The sequence below is a fragment of the Neoarius graeffei genome, chromosome 18 (genome assembly GCF_027579695.1).
Source record: "Neoarius graeffei isolate fNeoGra1 chromosome 18, fNeoGra1.pri, whole genome shotgun sequence".
Lineage (NCBI taxonomy): Eukaryota > Metazoa > Chordata > Actinopteri > Siluriformes > Ariidae > Neoarius > Neoarius graeffei.
The window spans coordinates 4,602,918-4,626,228 of record NC_083586.1 but is presented as its reverse complement, the minus strand read 5'-3'; the positions used below and the strand labels follow the sequence as shown (position 1 = coordinate 4,626,228).

General features: G+C 39.7%; 1 protein-coding gene across 1 annotated transcript in view; it reads left to right on the top strand.

The window, feature by feature from the left end:
* The window catches only part of LOC132865856 (zinc finger protein 850-like), a 1,522,149-nt gene that overhangs the window by 192,786 nt on the left and 1,306,052 nt on the right, over positions 1-23,311 (top strand). The window lies entirely within an intron of this gene.

The window sequence follows — 23,311 nt, the reverse complement described above, 5'->3', positions numbered from 1 at the left end:
CTTCCATCAGCAAGGGCATTGAAGATGAAACGTGGCTGGGTCTTTCAGCATGACAATGATCCCAAACACACCGCCCGGGCAACGAAGGAGTCGCTTCGTAAGAAGCATTTCAAGGTCCTGGAGTGGCCTAGCCAGTCTCCAGATCTCAACCCCATAGAAAATCTTTGGAGGGAGTTGAAAGTCTGTGTTGCCTAGCGACGGCCCCAAAACATCACTGCTCTAGAGGAGATCTGCATGGAGGAATGGGCCAAAATACTAGCAACAGTGTGTGAAAACCTTGTGAAGACTTACAGAAAACGTTTGACCTCTGTCATTGCCAACAAAGGGTATATAACAAAGTATAGAGATGAACTTTTGTTATTGACCAAATACTTATTTTCCACCATAATTTGCAAATAAATTCTTTAAAAATCAGACAATGTGATTTTCTGGATTTTTTTTTTCATTTTGTCTCTCATAGTTGAAGTGTACCTATGATGAAAATTACAGGCCTCTCTCATCTTTTTAAGTGGGAGAACTTGCACAATTGGTGACTGACTAAATACTTTTTTGCCCGACTGTCTATTCATGGATGCATTGATGAACTATGTTCACAGACAGTGGTTTTCAGAAGTGTTCCTGAGCCCATGTAGTGATTTTCACTACAGAATCGTGTCTGTTTTTAATGTAGTGCCACCTGAGGGCTCAAGGGTCATGGAGCATCCATGATTAGTTATTGTCCTTGTCCCGTGCATACAGAGATTACTTTGGATTCTCTGAATCTTTTAATGACATTATGTCCAGTAAATGATGTGATCCCTAAATTCTTTGCAATTTTATATTGAAAGTTATTGTAGCACTATTTGTCCTTCACAGACTGGCGAACCCCTCCCCATCTTTACTTCTGAGAGACTCCGCCTTTCTGGTATGCTCTTTTAATACCCACTTTAATACTCACCTGTTTCCAGTTAACCTAATTAGTTGTGAGATGTGCCAGCAGTTTTTTTCAGCATTACACAATTTTTCCATTCTTTTTTTACACAATCTCAACTTTGTTTGAATTGCGTTGTTGACTTTCCATTCAAAATGATCATGATTTTAAAAAAAATACAATAATACAATTTCAATATTTTACATGTTGTCTTTGAGGGTGGCATGGTGGTGTAGTGGTTAGCACTGTCGTCTCATAGCAAGAAGGTCTGGGTTCGAGCCCCATGGCCGGCGAGGGCCTTTCTGTGTGGAGTTTGCATGTTCTCCCCGTGTCCGCGTGGGTTTCCTCCGGGTGCTCCGGTTTCCCCCACAGTCCAAAGACATGCAGGTTAGGTTAACTGGTGACTCTAAATTGACCGTGAGTGTGAATGGTTGTCTGTGTCTATGTGTCGGCCCTGTGATGACCTGGCGACTTGTCCAGGGTGTATCCCGCCTTTCGCCTGTAGTCAGCTGGGATAGGCTCCAGCTTGCCTGCGACCCTGTAGAAGGATAAAGCGGCTAGAGATAATGAGATGAGACATGTTGTCTTTGTACTATTTTCAATGATTTATATTGTTTCTGTGATTTGCAAAATTTTGCATCCTGTTTTTATGAACATTTTACAAAGCGTTCCAAGTTTTTGGTACCAGGGTTGTACAGAAACCTGTGATTTGCCTTGCAGTTGTCAGAGCTGCTGTTATAGAAAATTAATCAGCACCAAGTAACCGAAGCTCTTGACTGAAGAATTCAGTAAAACAATCAAATTTCATTCAGTTTAAAGAAATGCTGAAATGACAAATTTTGTTCTCTGCATTTGATCAGACATGTCGTCTTGGAATTGCAGCCGTTGAAAACTTATTCATATTTTTTGCTTCCAAAATAAACAATAGGGCATTTGTCCCCTATTTTTTGTTCAACAGCACAATTCAAGGATACAAACCAACAGTTGTCTCTGTATAACTCATAAAAGGCAACTTACTACCACTTTTTCATTGTTTTCAACACTACTTATAAAACGAAGGGGCAATAGAATTCAATGACTATGAAAAATGACTACACATCATATTATTCAGTGCAAATTAATCCCAGTGAATATGTTCTGAGAAAAGATGATTTTAATGATGTATTGTTGGATAAACACTTTGGGAAGTGGGAGTGTACAAATATGCTTGCTTTATGCAAATGTATGTGGCCAGGTCGGGAAGGATAAGGCTGGACACTTCAAAAATTATTTTTGAGGGTATTTTATTTCCCCATTTTTTTCTGAATGTTTTGAGCATCTGTTTGATTTTTGTAGAATATAGTAAATGGAATTATTTCAGTAGTCGTAAATCATGGCCTGAGCATGACATTGCTGGCCTATTTGTGTACAACTGCCTATTCACCACACTGAACCTCATAAACAGTTTAGAATTTAAATGATTTTTTTCTTTTTTGATCTCAACACAAAGAAATGAATTATTTTGTAATTCAAGGACTTGAATTTGAATTATGTTTTTCATGGATGACTTCAGAGCCTTCATGGATGACCTGACTATTACAACAAAGTCTGTTCCTGAAGGAAGATGGATGCTGGAGGACATTGGCAGACTGATGACATGGTTGAAGATGAAGTTTAAGCCATCCGTCTAGCAGCCTGGTTTTAAAGAAAGACAAAGTTCAGGACCGCTTCAGATTCAGGATAGATGGTGAAGACATTCCGATGGTTGCTCCAGTGCTTTTCAATGCTGAACCTCGTCATTGTTACACTCGACTATCTGTTTGCCGCCATACCACTGAGGCCATGCCCCCGTCTTGGTGCCAAACGTTTAAGCGTCAGCTTTGCTTTTCTTGAGGCCCAGGCAACAGGAGCTAAACATGCCTTTTGTGGTTTCTGTAGCGTAGTGGATATCACGTTTGGCGAACATGCGAAAGGTCCCTGGGGCAAAACCAGTGCTTGTTTTCTTGGACTGAGAAGTGAATAAACATCGAGCTGTCATCTCCGCTCAGCCCGTGACTTTTAGAACAACCTAAAAAACCTTCAGGTATTTTCTGCTCTGTTGTGGTTATCCCTTTCCCCTAACAAGCGAACGGAGGTGCCTGAGAAACCTGGCAGGTCCGTGCTTTGCTTTCATAAATGTCCAGGTGTCTTGAAATCGGGTACTCTCGAAACAGCCAGAAAGACCGACCCTTGTCAGGACTGGACAACTTTTGGTAGATTAGCAGTTGTCATGTTCTCCTCCAAACAAGCATTCTCTACATTTCCGCTGGCTGTGGAAGCATGGAAATTGCAATTCATCATAAGGAGGTGGTATTCTCAAATACAACGTCCTTCCTCGTTTATGGAGCAGTGTCAAATCAACAGGGCTGCACACAGCATCAGAACTCACCAAAATGGCACTGACTTTTGATCATGTATCAACAAGTATTTGCTTTAGACCATCCAACATGTAGACACTTTTGCTTGTTAAATCTAAAACAGTGACTGTACAGTTTCCCATTTGTGGAAAAAGTAGCATGTCGCCAACAAAAGAAAATCATGCTCATGGACTTCATGTTTTTTCACAGGACAAGTTGGCCCAGGTGAAAACTGACATCATTCAGCCCTGTGAACAGCTACTGACACTGCTAGTGGAAAGCAGAAGGAGCAACCCTCAGTCACATCCAAACAAGGTAGCGACAGGCAACTGATTCCTTCCCAGTGTTTTGTCCCAGTGCCTTTCATTGCAGCAATGAAATATTGGCATGAAAGGACATGCCTTGGCCAGGAATCAAACCCAGGTTACCCACTTGGAAGGCGGCTACACTAATCACGATCCAGCCAACACTTACACTGGGGACAAGTGCTTAAGTGGGATTGCTTCTAGTGTTGTGGCCCAGGCAACAGCAAATCAGCATGCTTGCTGCAGTTACTGTAGTGCAGTGGTTATCACATTTGTCTCACATGTGAAAGAGTCCTGTTTGAAACCAGGCAGAAACGGTGCTTGATTTCTTGGACTGAGAAGTAAATAAACATTGAGCTGTCATCACTGCTCTGTCTGTGACTTTTGGAACAACCGAGAACCTGACAAACCTTCTGGTATTTTTTCCCCTGTCCCCAAAAACCAATCGTCTTACCGAACTGGGAATCATATTAAACCAATCGTGTTGTTGCACTAATGCAAGCACACAGTTGTTTTCTATCCCAGTGGCCACTGAAAGTGCAGTCATGTTATGTTTCTCTCCTCAATCATTTAAAGAGGGACTTGATCTTATATTCAATCTATTTTCTCTACCCAACTCCATCTGTTGGTTACACAATGCTCTACAATTACCAGGAGAGATGGAAACAGTTTCAAAGAACTTTCTGTTTCTCCAGTGAACAAAAATATAAATGCAACACCGAAGATTTAGAAACATTTTATGAACCTATGGTTTAATCTAGTGTTGTAGAACTCGAGACTGATCTCAAGACCACTTTTTGAAGGTTTCGGTCACATCTCGGAATTGACCACATTTTTACTCAATCTTGTCTTGGTCTCAGACACGGAGGACTCGAGATGTTATCTCAAGACTGGTCAAGACCACAACTCTGGGGATTTCACTAAAATTCCTGTGCACTGTCTGATTTATGTGTTAACATCGTTATTGTGATTGGATGTAAAATTTCCTGCTTCAAATGCGACCAATAACATGACTCATTGTGATGTGTTTCGACAAGGAAACACATTGCAAACCGTAATGGGGAAGAAAAAATAGGTACCCTATAGGTCCATGTGGCTACTGCTTACAAATAAAATAGTTTTCTGATCCCATGTCCATACAGTAAATATAGCATATATTGAGGTTTTTCACCTGATGTCACAGGGTCACATGAAGCCCCGGTGTCCGCCATTTTGGAGGTCAAGCTACATACTAACGCTGCAGACAGAGAGGGAGAACCAGCTTGGAAAAAAATGTGTTACAGACACCTAGAATAGATTAATTTGTCAGTAAGCACTCTATAAATAACCATGGTGTTTGCTTGTTGTGCTGTGGGCTGCCACAACAGACATGGACAGCATACAGGACGCTCCTTTTACCGGTTTCCTACTGACCCAGACAAGAGGGCCAAATGGATTGCAGCTGTGAAGAGACAGGATTGGGAGCCAACAGAGTACTTCAGACTTTGCAGTGATCATTTCATTTCAGGTTAGTTCATCAGTCAACGCAATTTTGATAAAATATATAGCAAAAAGTAAATGGGTCAGTGTTTGTTAACCCATCTGAGCAGTGAAACAAGGCAGTGTTAATTTGTCTAGGGTTGCATGTAGCAGACATTTTGTTCTCCTGTTTGTCATGTATTATTTTCCTTTTGATGAATAAAGTTTATAAATACTACTTATATCACTTACTTTTGAAAGTTTTGATAAATTCAAAAAGCAGCCCAACTTGTTTGTCTTGTAATCCTTTAATTAAGCCAGCCTTACAAATTTTTTCATAACATGACCTGTTGAATAAAATCATTAGGAAGGGAAGAAATATTTTATCTTAGTTGAATTTTTTTATATTAAAAAAAAAAATTCACTGATAATAAGACATGCATATAAATGCAAATACATGTTATTAAGTTGAAAGAAATATTAATATGCACAGGTGGAAAAAACTGTAAGACTTGTCAATTCATTCATAACTGGAAGAAAATCAACATTCCCCCCAAAAAATGAAAATAGGCAAATTTCTCCAAATTTTGAACAAGAGTAGAGTAAAAGTATTCAGGGAGAAACATATAAAGTAATATGCTGTTTAAATGTCAGCTTTATCTTGTTTGTATATTTACTTACATGCAAAGAAATTATTTGTAGAGAAAACAATCATTACAATTACTCATTTTAAGTACATTATAATTATTTTGGAATTCACTTGAATTATTCCAGCATTGATCTTGAATGAAAAATATGTTTTTATTTTATGGTAATCTTATGTTTAAGATTTATTTTGTTAATTTTAGGAGCAAGGAGTAACCACCCCCTCTTCCCAGATTTTGTTCTCAGTGTCTTCCAACACACCTCATCACCTGTGAAGCGGAAAGGGCAGCAGTCTCTGGAGTCATTTCAGCGTCGACAGGCCATGAAGTCCAGAAAGAGAGAGGAAGAATCCCGTTCTCAGCTGCACAAGCTCTCCTGGATCTAACCTCAGGCCTGAACATTCCAGTAAAGGACTTGGAATTAGAGAATACTACTGAGGCAGATGTTGAACGAACATTTGAAACCTCAAACAGTGTATGCACACAGACTGACTTGTCCATGGACCATATTTCTGCTATGGAACTTGAGCTCCAAAACTTGAGGGATGAAACTAGAGACATAATGGCTGACAAGTCAAGACAGTTTCTCCAAAAGTCTTCCTTTGAAAACAATGATGAGAAAGTCAGGGTGTTTACAGGGTTGCCTTCTTTCACTGTTCTAATGATATTTTATGATGATGTCAAAGTTTGTTTAAAAGATATCCCTACAATGATGTGTTTTCAACAATTTCTTCTTGCATGCATGCGGCTCAGGTTAAACTTAACAGTACAGTTTTTAGGTTACATGTTTGGTGTCAGCACCTCAACTGTATCTCATGTGTTCATGAATGTTATTAATATTATGAATGTGAGGTTAGTCCCATTAATGGTATCATGGCCTGAACGTGAGCAACTGCGCAAAACCCTTCCAATGACATTTTGTCAAACTTTTAAGCACTGTGTATGTATTATTGATTGTTTTGAAGTTTTTATTGAACAACCAAGGGATTTAAAGGCAAGGGCACAAACATATTCCTCATACAAGTCACACAATACAATGAAATATCTTATAGCTATTGCACCACAAGGGGTTATTACATTTATATCAAAGGGTTGGGGTGGGCGTACATCAGATGTACATATTACTGGCAATAGTGAGTTTCTACAGAATTTGTTACCTGGAGATTTAGTGCTAGCAGACAGGGGGTTTGATGTTGAGGATCAGGTGGGGTTGTATTGTGCTAAACTGGAGATTCCAGCTTTTACCAGTGGTAAAAAACAGTTAGCATCTGTGGACCTTGAGAAAACTAGGGGATTAGCTGCAGTTCGTATTCATGTAGAGAGAGTTATTGGTGTTGCCCGACAAAAGTATACCATGTTGCAGGGAACTATTCCCATAACACTTCTTCAGAATGACCCAGAGGTAAACCTAACAACATTGGACAAAATAGTTAGGGTAGCCTGTGCTATGGTAAATGGCAGTGAATCTGTAGTTCCCTTTGATTAGGCAGAAAAATGTAATGGTGCCATTTAAAGAACAGTTACAGTGGTATTATGACAGTACACACCATGTTTTCAGTATTGTTATAAAAATTTCATTAAATTTCTTAAAATTAATGTTAAATGTTGTGTAATATATCCCAACCCATTATGTGTGATTGTATCTTTCAACAAAGGAAAATTAATTATATCTCCAGATACATGTAGCACTGTCAGTGGTTGGAACACATTCTAGACCAAGTATTTTAAGACTGTACATCCTGTATGTAATTGGTCACTTATGTAAAAAATACAAATGTTTGCTGAAATTTATATCTACTGTATATATGTCCTGCACTAGAAACTAAGACTGGTCATAAGGGTGTGTGGCTAATGTTCAAATAAAGATGGTTTAAATTATATGTAGTGAAAATTTGATGTATATATACATATTAATATAAAATTGAATGCATTTGTAAAAAAATGTATAATTATTCATGTAAAACACTTCAGTTGTGAATAGACTGGTTTTGTATATAAACCTGCATTGGCAATGAAATGTTAATTTATTCCTGAGATGTAAATAACCATTAGTTTTGTATATAACTGTACAATATATTAATAATTAATGTGGTTCATAGGAATCATAATACTACACCTTTGCCTTAATAGACCTAAAATAAATCTGTTCTTAGTTAACTTATCACATTTAACTACTGGTATTTCATGTCAGAGTTTATGTATACAAGAAAGATAAGAAACCACAGTTGTAGCTATCATATGTCACAGCTGACAGGATCGAGACAGACACCAGCTGTCTTGTGACAGTTTCAAGATCTGTGAATAGTGTATGCACTACAAGTCTCAAATTCATGTTCTTCAGGCTCAGAAATAAAATCAATGTTTGTTTAGATTAATAGCAGATTACACTTATTGGCATGAATATTATATAAACAAGTCAATTTATTCATATTAAATTAGAAAATAATACAGACATTACATTTCCTATGAATTTGATTTATCTCAGTGCCTTGGGCTTACTGACTTTTGCTACCTTTCTACAGTGTGGACACAACCATTTTTGTTTGGGAAGGCCTTTTAACCCCAAACACTTTAAGTGGAAAACTTCTACATTACAATATCCTGACTGACACTTCAGCATTGTACCCTGTTCAGGTTCTTGGCAATAACACACATGCTTGGTGGCATTGCTAGGACCAGGTGTGGGGGCAGGGAGATCAGTGGACCTGGTGTACCATTTTGCCAGTAATTCTGGCAATACTCCCAATTTGAAAAAAAGAAGTGACATTCTCTAAAGCCTGTTGGAAAAAATCAGCATCCTTCACAATTCTGTCTATAAATAATGTATTGTCTTGTGTCAAAACCACAAAGTCACAATATTCACTGCTACTGATATTAAGTTGAGCCTGAACTTGGTAAAAATACATGTGGTTTCTCTTTAGAGATATCTGTCCACCCATATTTTGAAGGCAAAAATCCTTGTCCTCTGCTCCATGTCACCACGTTTGCAATAAGGGCATTTTATTTCTAAAATCCCCATCCCACAGCAGGAACACGTTATCTTTCCATCTGGAGAGGCACCAAGGTGAGGATAATCAGGATTGATGATGAGTCCTGAGTCTTCCACCATGAAGTCTCTGTGCTGCATGGCTACATGTGCTTTGTACACATTCCTGGCCTCGTTTTCATGCTGGCATCCCCATCTGTAACAATATGAATCAAATTTTACTTCAGTCCCACCATAATTCTCTCAGTCAATATGAAGAGCCATGTTATGAAAGTGATATGGTTTAATTCATTCCACACAAAAACTAGGAGCATGAATGAATGCATATTACATCAGTAATTTAGATATATTTGCATTATATGCACAATTTGTTTAATACAATTTCTTAGGCTACATGTTTAATGAGCTATATTCAGATTAAATGGACAAAAGCAGAAAACAGAAAGGACTGGCTTTTTAAGCAAAGCATAAGCACATTCTAATGTTAAAAGATATATAGGCCACTCTCTATTAAACATGGAACAAAAATACCTGTATATAAACATACAATTGATTGAGCATGGCTGTAGAATAACTAACAACAAAAATTAGCCACTACACAGAATAATTGCAAGCTCTAAAGGTATTTCTACAAATATGCATGGTGTGGGGGTGCAAACCAGTTCCTATTTTTACAGGAGGGAAGAGAGTTCAAAATATTGAAAATTTTTGGTCAAAATACATTTATACTGATTGTGAGGGAAAAAAAATTCATCTGGTCTGTGCCCACACCAACCATATTTATACTGGGAATACAAACATTTAAAACTGAAATATCCACTATCACCAAAACAGTATACAATACAACCTTTTTTCCTGTGTCCCATTCATAATCCATTACATTTGTTATTCTGTAAAACAGAACAAAAACCTATGGACCCTTTTCAGTCACGTGACCTTTGCAAATGCGACCGCCATTTTGGACATGTAGTGGACTTCGGCTCAAATCGGTTTGAATGCGAGGAAGGCGACAAACATAAAAGAAAAAGGAGCGAGATGCAGAAAACTGTATTTACTAGTTTACTGTAATTATGATCTGGCAGCTATTTACACCGGATCCAGTGTAAATAGCTGCCGGAGCCAATGTCCGGCCGGGCCGTGAGCGAGCGCGCGCCGGCTCCGCGGCCGCCGGCTCCGGCCGGGCAGCGAGCGAGCGCGCGCGCCGGCTCCGCGGCCGCCGGCTCCGGCCGGGCCGCGAGCGAGCGCGCGCCGGCTCCGCGGCCGCTGGCTCCGGCCGGGCCGCGAGCAAGCGCGCTCCGGAACCTCGGACGTTGGCTCCGGCGGCTATTTACACTGGATCCGGTGTAAATCGCTGCCAGATCATAATTACAGTAAACTAGAATGGAATGTTAACAGCAATGTAATGCCTTTTCTGGCTAATTTTATTCGTCTTACCTCCAACAAAGTGGTCACTACACAAGCGCTGGTATGCCGCTATCCATCTTCTCCATCGGTCAGCATCTACCGGGATCTGATAAAATGATAACCCTTGCCTTGTTTGTTGATGGTTACTACATCCAGGTGCACAACAACATAGTGGCATGATGGAAGTCTTGCTGAAAATAAACACTTTCTTTGCTGCCGTTCCTCAATGCTGGCTGTGGTAAACTACTGGTAGTACATGTCCAAAATGGCAGCCGCGTTTGTCGTGACGTCACGTGAAAAGGGTCCATACATTTGTATTTAGCATCTTCAAACAATTTCAAACATTAAAAGTAATTAGACAAAAATAAAATAGAAAATACTGAAACATACTCAGTTGCTGCAGAAGTGAACTTGTAGGCCTGTGGATAGCAGATTTGCTTGATGAGAGACTTGGATGGGTTGGCTGGATCTGTTCTTGCAGCTGCCTTGAACCTGGAAGCTGTAACTCAGCCAGCATGCATTTGGAACCACAGCTTGGATTTGGCTTGTTTTCTAGTCTCTTCTTCAACAGAAGATGCCTGAAAATAGTATCATATTATACATATTATTTGATATAGAATTCATTGACACTTTATTATCCCTTGTCAAAATCATTTTGGACATAATTATTCATAACTTTAAAAGGGTGGGGGTATTATCCATCCATTTTGATGCTGGTGTGCATGTGGAGGGGAGGGGGAAGGTATTAACCAATGCAATGTAGTTTGGAAATCTCATACCTCCCACCTTATAAATAATAACTGGACTTTTAAATTCCAGATACACATATTTACAAATTTTATGTTAAACATACCTGATTTTCATCTATGTTCAGCACTTGAAATGTTGCCTCACATTCCAACAACAGATCAGAATATGACAGGCCTAGACAGACTGGATCATACAGCTCAGATAGGGGTTTGGGAAGATTGAGCTGTAGTGTCCTTGGTATGAAACTGTCATTAAAGCCTGCCTCCAGTGACAGTCTAGCACTCTTGGTACCAGACTTGGACAACCTCTTTAAAAAGTTCTCCTTCTCATCCTGTGTCATGAGTGGGATGGAAGATGTCTTCTTAGACTTTGAAGGGGGTGGTAGTCCGGAATTGCATAACTCCATACAGGCCTGTTTCCGCTTCCTCTCAGGACTGGTGAAGTCAATATTACATCCGGAACTGAATATCGCTCTCCCACCTGTGACATCTGAAGATTGTCCCCATTGTCTGGGACCATCAGTGCAGGTTCTGCTCTTCAGGTGTTTGACAGCTGATTCCAATGCAAACAGGGTGGCTGCGACATGAGAACAAACTTCTCCAAGTCCTGCTTTACATGTGCAGTGGCCAAAGATAACCTGCCCATCATTCTGCATGGCAATCCATGGAAGAAGAGGTGGTTCTGATAGTCTTTGTGAATAACTCACCTATAAATGTAAAATATTTCATAGCAATTTATCAGTTAATTAAATAGACACACATGAATCATGACAAACTTTAGAAATTATTTTCAAATATTTCAATTATTGATAACTAGGGCCTGATCTAGAATAATAAGGCAAAGCAGCACGTGTTGCAATTTAAAATTCCAGAAAAAAACAAACACATTCAATATCCATCCATCATCCATCCACTAAAACAGTATAAAAAACAATAAAACATTACACATTTAACCCAAGACAAGAGATAGATAGTATACAAGTACTTGTCACTTACTTTGGCATGAACAAGGTGTACTCCATTCCCAGGCACAATCCACTGCTGGAGTCCTGTAACCCAGCCAGCTACAAAATAGCTGTAGGCATCCAGGCTTCTGTATGCTTTCATGGCCTGGCCTGAATATGGTGAAGGGTTGAAAACCACATAGTGGTATAAATCATGGTACTGAAAGTCAGGCACCTGTTTACACTTCAGCATATCAGTGAAGATTCCAGGAGGAAAGAGGTAGGGGTCATCAATTCCCAACTCTCTCAACTTCTACAACATAAAATAACATTACAGAAGAATAAATGGTGCCCTTAAAATATTATGATTAATTAGACATGAAAGTACACTGGAAATTATATGTCTCTAACCAACAACCCCCACACCCACACCCACCTACTGCATGGTGTCCAAACAACTTTTAAAAAATAATTCTCTGCATTCTCCCTGTTGTACCAATTTTTTTCAAGTACAATTTCTTGTTAAGAATGTAAATAATATACTGCAGATGAATTCAGTAATGCACCAGAAATCACCAGTAAATTGAAAAACAAAATATTGTATCTTTTTTATGACGAATGAGCCCCCTAAAATAAATAATTTAATTTTTCCTGTTTTCTCTGTTTACCCTGTTCGAACTATGCCGATATTTTCGGGGGGGTCCCTTTTTTTCCCTTGGGGGGTGCTTGCGCTTGTCTCAGAGCGCGGATCTCCAAACTCATGAGAAGCCTATCTCACGCACATATCACACAGACTCCACACCTCCACACACGCATTGCGTCTGACGTCATAACTCATCAGGGGAAATCGTGTCCGCATTGGCATGTTCAAAAAACAACCTCGCATCAACAGTGATACCACATGCAAGAAAAAAAAAACAGTCAGGCTACTCAACAACCAACCTGGCAGCAGCAGTCATTGTCATGTAAACACAACACTTCGGATATGCAAATGCTTTCCGTTACACACGATTGCTATGTCAATAAACATCATTTTGCCAATATTTTAGAGACCCCCCAACATTTCCCAAATCATGTTTTCAAGGGATCTCATGTCTGTTTCAGGGGATCTCGGATCCCCCGAGTAACAAGACAGTGTTGTGAACATAGCCTACCTTGTACCGTTTCAAACTGCTGGGGTCATCCTTCATCAAATTGTTGACTTCTGTCAACAACCTTGGCTCCATACCAAAGCTGGGTACAGTGTTTGTGATAAAAGACAGATCCAATTTAACATGAATCACAGCTTACTTTCTTGTTAAAATGTGCAAAGGTCTCCACCATCTCATACCGCCTTGCACTGAAGGACTTAAGCGTGCCATCCAAAATGGCTGCATCACATGACTTGGTCACGTGGGTGAAAAACCTCAATACATGTTATCAATTCTACTCGCCTCATCTCTTGAAAGCATCACCAAGCTGTGAGCAGCATCAGGGCTTGGAGTGTTTTGGTTACCAATTTTGTTTAGTGTATTTTGTTCTAAATACAGTGCTGTGAACTTGATCTATTTTCAAAATAGTATGAAAGCACTTGTTCATGAATTGTCTTCAAAGCATTATTTAGAACTTTTGAGCACATTTTGTTTCACAAGTAGAGTGTAAAGACTGAAATAAAAAATACAATTAACAAATTAAAGCAAATAGCAGAAGTTTGATATCGCCTTCTCAATCTATCTGCCAAAAAGCTCAAAAAAACATAAAAAAACCTGTCATTTGACCTTTCAGAAGGACCAAACAAAAGCCGTGTTAATCAAAAAGGTAAATTTCCTTAAAATGAACACCACTTACTCGATATTGAATCAGTAGCCTTGGTGAACCACGAGGTGAATTTTGTTTATCTTTTTATCTGCCGATTATCTTATGACACTACGAAGTTATAACGAGGTTTCTCTTATTCTGTTTCTGGTTCTGATTGGTACTTAAGTTTATCAAGAAGTAGAACAGGTAATCGAACTTGATCAGGATAAGTGCTGATTGGTTACAAAGTTTTGCTATTGTTACACTCATTCTTACAGCACGATGACATAGTGGCTACTGCCTCGCTTCGCCTTTATGAGGCAGTAGCCACAAAAAACCCCCAAAACAAACAGTGGATTAAATGCTGAGCTGCAGAGCAGGAGTGTCTATGAGCCAGATGTTGGTGTGCATTTTTTTTTGTGCATGTAAGAGCATCCGGTGTTACTGAGTGCTAGCATGCTAGCAGCAGTTCCCTGGTGTAAACAATAGCCCCATGGCTATATGCCAGCTGCCCCAATATGAGTGCGAACAGAAGTCCCCAAACAAGCAGAAAAAACACAAGTGTTCTGAACATAGTTCATGTAGTAAAATAAATAACAGTTCAACGAAACTAAGTAAACTGTGAAAAACTGACTGTGTACCACAGTCCCATTGGGAGAGGAAGCCTTGACCAGGTCAAGTATTGGGGATAGATGGGTCCATATGGCTGCGGGGCCCTTTTCTTTTGATCAAATCAAAATCAAATCAAGTTTATTTGTACAGCGCTTTTAACAATAAACATTGTCGCAAAGCAGCTTTACAGAATTTGAACGACTTAAAACATGAGCTAATTTTATCCCTAATCTATCCCCAATGAGCAAGCCTGTGGCGACGGTGGCAAGGAAAAACTCCCTCAGACGACATGAGGAAGAAACCTCGAGAGGAACCAGACTCAAAAGGGAACCCATCCTCATTTGGGCAACAACAGACAGCCTGACTATAATATTAACAGTTTTAACAGGTATAACCCTCAACTGTCCTCATGGGGCCGTCCTTCACAGGAGTGGGGCGATAAAACTCCGACCAGACACAGGGCACCAGGATGGATCAAGCAGGTCCGAGGGGCAGAAGAGGCCAGCATCTCAATCCCAGGATCAACATGTAACTCAGAGGGACAGGGGGGGGGGGGGGGGGGGGGGGGGGAGAGAGAGAGAGAGAAAGAAAACATGTTGTTAGGTATGCCCTAAAAATGACAAGTATTAAATCTGTGTGGTAGGCTCGCAGAGACGAGAGTCTTTACATCAGGCATGACACACAATGGCATGTTAATATGGTAAAAAAAAATATATCATGACCTGCTCTGGCTGGATGCTTGATTGGGTGATGGGAGCACACTCCTCACCAATGATGAGATGCAGATGGGACCCTTAGGGCTGGCCAAGACAATTCAGTTACATTTCACCGGGTCTGGGACATGCGACAGAATGTCTGACGGCCGATTCCCTGCAGGCTACGATAGCCAGTCGAGGTCCACACCGTCTCCACCAAAAGATTTCCTGTTGACTCCATGTAACTCAGAGGGACAGATTTGGAGTGGGGGGGGAGAGAAAGAAAACACAGGTGGTTAGGTATGCCCGATGTCACCTGAATAAGTAGGAACAGTATACATATTGCACCGAGTACAAGCAGGGACTCCGGCAACTAACTATGACAGCATAACTAAAAGGAGAGAGCCAGAAGGTAACACAGGCATGAGGGAGCCCCGGGACATAAAGCAGCCAGCCACTGCACCGTCAACAAACTCGAGTGAGCAAGCGAGTGGGGACTGACAGCATCCATACATCCCAGTTTACCAAAACACTCTATGTCTGAGGACCCTCCAGATCTACTCCTTTACCTCATAAACATCATTAATAAAAGGCTTGACTAAACAGATATGTTTTCAGCCTAGACTTAAATGCTGAGACTGTGTCTGATTCCCGAACATTACTTGGAAGGCTGTTCCATAACAGTGGGGCTTTGTAAGAAAAGGCTCTGCCCCCTGATGTAGCCTTCACTATACGAGGTACCAGCAGATAGCCTGCACCTTTTGATCTAAGTAGGCGTGGCGGGTCATAGAGGAGCAGAAGTTCACTCAGGTACTGTGGTGCGAGACCATTTAGTGCTTTAAAGGTCAATAGTAGTATTTTATAATCAATACGAAATTTGATTGGGAGCCAATGCAGTGTGGATAAGACAGGCGTGATGTGGTCATATTTTCTTGTTCTAGTAAGGACTCTTGCTGCGGCATTTTGAACTAACTGGAGCTTGTTTATGCACTTATTGGAACATCCAGACAGTAAGGCATTACAATAATCCAACCTGGAGGTAACGAAAGCATGGACTAGTTTTTCTGCATCATGCAATGACATTAAATTTCTTATCTTTGCAATATTTCTGAGATGAAAGAAAGCTATCCGGGTGATGTTATCAATGTGAGTTTCGAATGAAAGACTGGGGTCAATAATCACTCCGAGGTCTTTTACTGCTGCACGTGAAGAAACAGAAAGGCCATCCAGAGTTACTGTGTAATCAGAAAACTTACTTCTAGCTGTATGTGGTCCTAGCACAAGTACTTCAGTCTTGTCAGAGTTAAGCAGAAGGAAATTTATAAGCATCCAGTGTCTAATGTCCTTCACACATTCCTCAATTCTATTAAGCTGGTGTCTCTCATCAGGTTTTGCAGAGACATACAACTGTGTGTCATCAGCATAACAGTGGAAACTAATACAATGTTTACGAATAATATCGCCCAGAGGTAACATATATAGAGAAAAAAGCAGTGGACCCAAGACAGAACCTTGTGGAACACCAAACTTTACCTCGGTACGTCTAGAAATATCACCATTTATATCAACATACTGATAACGATCAGTTAGATAAGACCTGAGCCAGGAGAGGGCCATTCCCTTAACTCCCACAACATTTTCTAGTCTATCCAGAAGAATGGAATGATCAATGGTATCAAATGCTGCACTAAGGTCAAGCAACACAAGTAGCGAGACACAGCCCTGATCAGACGCCAACAGTAGGTCGTTTACTACTTTAACCAGTGCTGTCTCTGTGCTATGATGAGGTCTAAATCCTGACTGATACATTTCATGGATGTTATTCCTATGTAAATATGAGCATAACTGCTGTGCCACAGCTTTTTCAAGGATCTTGGAGATAAAGGGGAGGTTTGATATTGGCCGATAATTGGACAGCTGACATTTTGATGAGCTGATTGTGCCAAAGCAGACATGTTCTTCCACTCCACCGACACTTGATGGGTAACATGACATTTCTTTCATTTTAGGCCCTTGTGCTAGCTGCTAGGTGCTAACATGCAGGGGCGCAGATACGTTTTTTGAACTGGGGGGGTCAAAGCTGCTAGCAAACCAACCCCAACCCCACCCCCAACCCCAACATGTGTTGTGCGAGGAATATACTCTGATGCCCTTAAAACTGCCTTCTGAGCACTGGATCTACAGGCTACCACCGAAAGGAGGAGGCTATCAGAAAGGCATCTCTACTCCATACGATTTTACTTTCACTACGACATTACTTTGAACAGACTATCAAAAAATTGCAAGGTGATATGATAAAGTAAGGCACAGTTTACTTACAGTCGTTGTTTTTTGAAAAAACGATGCAATCATTTTCTGCCTTTTCGGTTTGGCACCCTTCATCATGCCGTGTTGGGGTCCTGAACTAGGAGCTGTCCCTGATATGCCTGTCAAACTTGTTGTGGGTAACCATAGCAACCAAGCTCGAGCTCGCAACCTGTGCAGTCTGTGCAGCTCAACCAACCGAATATCAGTCTTTGTTTTGTTTTATGTGAGTTGTTGCAACTATGCATGTACTGCTGTGCACCTCAATAAACCGAATGGTAATTAATTAGTCTTTTGATTTTTCTGTGAGGTTTACCTTATGCAAAGAAAGACAGCATAGACGTTTTTTCCTCCCTATAAGTGGGGGGGACCGAACGAGGTGAATTTAAATCTGGGTGGGACGAATCCCACCTGTCCCACCCTCTATCTGCGCCCGTGCTAACATGTCACCTCATGACCTTGATCAACATCTGTTTAAACAATCTTTCTCTACAGTGTTGTAAATATAATATCTAAATGAAGTGCACATGAACATGTTGATAACACAGTTGATGAGCAATTAACCCACTCTATGTGCAGACAATAATATTGATGAAATATTGAGGAGGAGGAGAAAAGACAGACCACACAAAGTTAAAATTTCCTCCACTGAAGGAAGTGACATCACGTGCTGTTGGACAGGTGACTTTGGAGCAAACCATTGCTGAGTTAAAGGGGTTTTGCCAATGGCTAACACTGTTGACAGAGATTTCTCAGACACATGCAAATTGAATATATAGTCGTGAGTCAAATACACCTTTATCATGTTTTAATGGTTATTTTCAACAAAAAATGATGAAAATAATATACAAAAACATGCATCCTACTGTTAATTTGGAGAGCAAACCTTGACCTTTAACAAATTGGACAGCACAAAAAAAAATCCAATGTTGTGTACACAATTTCTGCAAAATAAATGGTGGAACTTGCTGACATTTTATATTAAATTAAAAAAGAATGTGTACCAATGTAAAATTGATAATTTTTTGAAGTGAATATTTCGTAAAATTGATAAATACAACCTGTGGACATGACATGTACCCCTACTTATAGAATGAACTGAATAAGTTAGGACAATGGATGAAAAAGATCGACATGAGTATTAAAATAGAACATCTCCAAAAGACTGCCTTGTTAGGAACAATGAGAATGTTGCGGAAAGTTTTGGAAAAATGAAAATGATGCTTATGAAGAAACAATTACATTTTTTTGGACCTTCGGCCACTAGTTGTAGCTCGCTCCTGAGGACAAATCCGGTTTAACATCTATATACTGAGAAATGTAGAAACACATAATAATAATAATAATAATAATAATAATAATAATAATAATAATAAATTAACTAAGTAGGGAAATACTAGGAGAAATGCTAAAGATTGATGAATAATGTAAATAATAATGGGTGTGTTAGCGCTGTTTGTTTGCGTGGCTCTTGACTGCCATCGTGTGGCCAAGTTTAGGAAGTGCACGTTCCCTTTGTTGATTAAAGTCAGCGTTTCAGCAATAAATCTGTAGGAAATAGCTGGGGGGGCTTATCAGTGCTAGGCTTGTTGCCTGTTAGAAAATGTATTTAATAATAATAATAATAATAATAATAATAATAATAATAATAATAATAATAATAACTGATGTTGTACTGGATGGCTGTTGGTTTCCCTCATGTGGCCACATTTGGAAACTTGACTCGCTGAATTTTCAGTCAATAAATCAGTTGAAATAATTAAATCTCATCTCATCTCATTATCTCTAGCCGCTTTATCCTTCTACAGGGTCGCAGGCAAGCTGGAGCCTATCCCAGCTGACTACGGGCGAAAGGTGGGGTACACCCTGGACAAGTCGCCAGGTCATCACAGGGCTGACACATAGACACAGACAACCATTCACACTCACATTCACACCTACGGTCAATTTAGAGTCACCAGTTAACCTAACCTGCATGTCTTTGGACTGTGGGGGAAACCGGAGCACCCGGAGGAAACCCACGCGGACACGGGGAGAACATGCAAACTCCACACAGAAAGGCCCTCGCTGGCCCCGGGGCTCGAACCCAGGACCTTCTTGCTGTGAGGCGACAGCGCTAACGACTACATCACCGTGTCGCCCCTGAAATAATTAAATGATCCAATAATTGTAATGTAGGATATGGATGCATGCCGCTCCCATCCATCCATGAGAGATGTGAAGAGCGTGGGTTTATTTGTCACCATTGTGTATTAATGCCTGCGTTCAACCCACTGTACTGCATGGCAGTTTGATCAACACTGGAATGTGAATTGAGGAATATTGTAGACATGTAATAAATTAAGTAGTTAGATCAAAAATAATCAAAATAAATAATCACAAAACTAAATAAACACATTGATCCGGTCAAAACAGAGTGTAGATGTATATACATTTACTGTAACCCAGATTGGGAAGATGATGGGCCTTAACCCCCCATTTACTGTGAGCATTGTGTTTATAGAGAAGAAAAGGCCTGGGAGTAGACAGTGCTGAGTGTGTTCATTAGAGCGCTGGCTTTATTTTGACAGATGGGTTTGATGTTCTGCATGTTGGTTTATTTTGCCCAACTGGTGAAATGAATAAGATTTCCCTGTAAATGAAACTTGGAGTGTAAGAATGAGATTAGTGTTGGTGAAAATGCAGTGAATTTAGAACTTTATAGATTCTGTATTAAATGTTGCATTTGTGAGAGCTGATAAAGTAAGGTCTGATATTTGTTATTGCATTCCTTTCTGTGCTGCTGCTGGTAACTTAGATAAATTAGTGGCATGTTCACTGACATTTATATAACTATTTTGTCTATTTTTAAATTATTTTATCTTAACCGTTCAAGCACCAACCACCAAAGCAAATTCCTTGTATACTACCAAAAACAAAACAAAACAAACAAACAAAAACAAAAAATATTTATTTAATTCATTATTTTTTAATCTTCCTCCAATGATTTATTTAATTGACCTATTATTATTATTATTATTACATAAAAATGTTTGAATATTTTGATATAAATGTCCCTTATAACAATGTCATAAATGCCAAACAAATAAATAAAATAAATATATGAGAAAAATGTACCAAAATAAAGAAAGGGTAATATTTTGTCTTTGATACAGATACACCAGCTTGTACCTTAGACAAGGCAGTAGCATTTCTGAGTGACATGTACTAAAAAAAAAAACACAAAACACACATTTAAAAAAAACAATAACCCTGGTTTTACCGCAGCCACTGGGTAAATACTGTACCGACACAATGCTGTGTTATGCATTTAACCCGTCAGGCTGCGTTAAAGATTTAACCGAAATGTCGGGTTACAGTGGTGCTTGAAAGTTTGTGAACCCTTTAGAATTTTCTATATTTCTGCATAAATATGACCTAAAACATCGTCAGATTTTCACACAAGTCCTAAAAGTAGATAAAGAGAACCCAGTTAAACAAATGAGACAAAAATATTATACTTGGTCATTTATTTATTGAGGAAAATGAGCCAATATTACATATCTGTCAGTGGCAAAAGTATGTGAACCTCTAGGATTAGCAGTTAATTTGAAGGTGAAATTAGAGTCAGGTGTTTTCAATCAATGGGATCAGGTGTGAGTGGGCACCCTGTTTTATTTAAAGAACAGGGATCTATCAAAGTCTGATCTTCATAACACATGTTTGTGGAAGTGTATCATGGCATGAACAAAGGAGATTTCTGAGGACCTCAGAAAAAGCGTTGTTGATGCTCATCAGGCTGGAAAAGGTTACAAAACAATCTCTAAAGAGTTTGGACTCCACCAATCCACAGTCAGACAGATTGTGTACAAATGGAGGAAATTCAAGACCATTGTTACCCTCCCCAGGAGTGGTCAACCAACAAAGATCACTCCAAGAGCAAGGCGTGCACTAGTCGGTGCGGTCACAAAGGACCCCAGGGTAACTTCTAAGCAACTGAAGGCCTCTCTCACATTGTCTAATGTTAATGTTCATGAGTCCACCATCAGTAAAACACTGAACAACAATGGTGTGCATGGCAGGGTTGCAAGGAGAAAGCCACTGCTCTCCAAAAAGAACATTGCTGCTTGTCTGCAGTTTGCTAAAGATCATGTGGACAAGCCAGAAGACTATTGGAAAAATGTTTTGTGGATGAATGAGACCAGAATAGAACATTTTGGCTTAAATGATAAGTGCTATGTTTGGAGAAAGAAAAACACTGCATTCCAGCATAAGAACCTTATCCCATCTGTGAAACATGGTGGTGGTAGTATCATGGTTTGGGCCTGTTTTGCTGCATCTGGGCCAGGACAGCTTGCCATCATTGATGGAACAATGTATTCTGAATTATACCAGCGAATTCTAAAGGAAAATATCAGGACATCTGTCCATGAACCAAATCTCAAGAGAAGGTGGGTCATGCAGCAAGACAACGACCCTCAGCACACAAGTCGTTCTACCAAAGAATGGTTAAAGACGAATAAAGTTAATGTTTTGGAATGGCCAAGTCAAAGTCCTGACCTTAAGCCAATGGAAATGTTGTGGAAGGACCTGAAGCGAGCAGTTCATGTGAGGAAACCCACCAACATCCCAGAGTTGAAGCTGTTCTGTATGGAGGAATGGGCTAAAATTCCTCCAAGCCAGTGTGCAGGACTGATCAACAGTTACCAGAAACATTTAGTTGCAGTTATTGCTGCACAAGGGGGTCACACCAGATACTGAAAGCAAAGGTTCATATACTTTTGCCACTCACAGTTATGTAATATCGGGTCATTTTCCTCAATAAATAAATGATGAAGTATAATATTTTTGTCTCATTTGTTTAACTGGGTTCTCTTTATCTACTTTAAGGACTTGTGTGAAAATCTGATGATGTTTTAGGTCATATTTATGCAGAAATATAGAAAATTCTAAAGGGTTCACTAACTTTCAAGCACCACTGTACTTGAACAAAGACCATTAGGTTAAATTTACATCCTGGTTGGGTTCTTGTTTCAACCCAATATGTTGGTTATATTGACTGCAGTACTGAGTTAAAATTAGCCAATTAATGAGGTATTTATTATTGGCTTATTTTCTTCTCACTGTTTATTGATTAATCATAATTAAACAATCATTAATAATAAATAATACATTATTAACAGTCACTAGCAAATGAAACGTGTTCAATCTGTATGTGTTTACAGCTATATTGGAGACTCTGGCCTGTGCCAAAATCCCCTAATGATCTAACCACATTGTGCAGGATATTAATTTTATTGTACCAGATTCACAACAGAACATTTAGATAAAACAGAAGAGTATATTAAAAGTACAGTTTCAAAAAGTACATTAAAATCAATAACAGAATATTAAACACATACAAATGGACCTTTCCAAATTTTTTTTTGATGGCTGGTTTGTACAGGCCTGTAGGGACGCATGCAGGATTGTAACCGCTGGAGAAACAGTTCTCTCCATTTCATATAACGCATGCTGCATCGAGTCCCAGGTGGGACGGCACCACTTGGAAATTGAAATTGGCATGTTATGATTGCCGTCTGACTACGTCACATGTGCAGGGTTGAATAGCCGAGTGCAATCCCTTGTATCAGGGCATCTGTGTCAGGGACACCCCCTCCCCCATTTTGGCTAAACACAGGAGTATATACCCTCAGTATCATGGAGCTGAAATGGCGATACTGGATCATTTGATATCCTATGAAGACAGTGTTCAGTTTGAGAATGATGCTTAAGAAGGTGTCTTCTGGACAACCTAATCAATGTAAAAGTTCTGGTACAGCCATTTTCACAACACTGAAAATATTCAGATGCCTAATTGGCACTGTGCACCGCACATCCGTGTTTTGCAGCGAAAACCAACATATGCTGTTTTATTCACATATTCAGTAGAGCTATTTGCTGTGGTGACATTAGTTACTGACTAATTCTCTGTAGTGTTTTAGAAATTGTGATCGGAGGCCAATTTTGGGAATGAGACTCGCAATGGGGCCCTCATCTAAAAGAAAACTCTCCTCATCTACTGCCTCACCTGAAACACAGAAAACAGAAAACAGTAGTTGTACGTTGTGGGTATTATAATGGCACAAATTATACAGCTAACCCACTGCCATACCAGCCCTTATCCACAG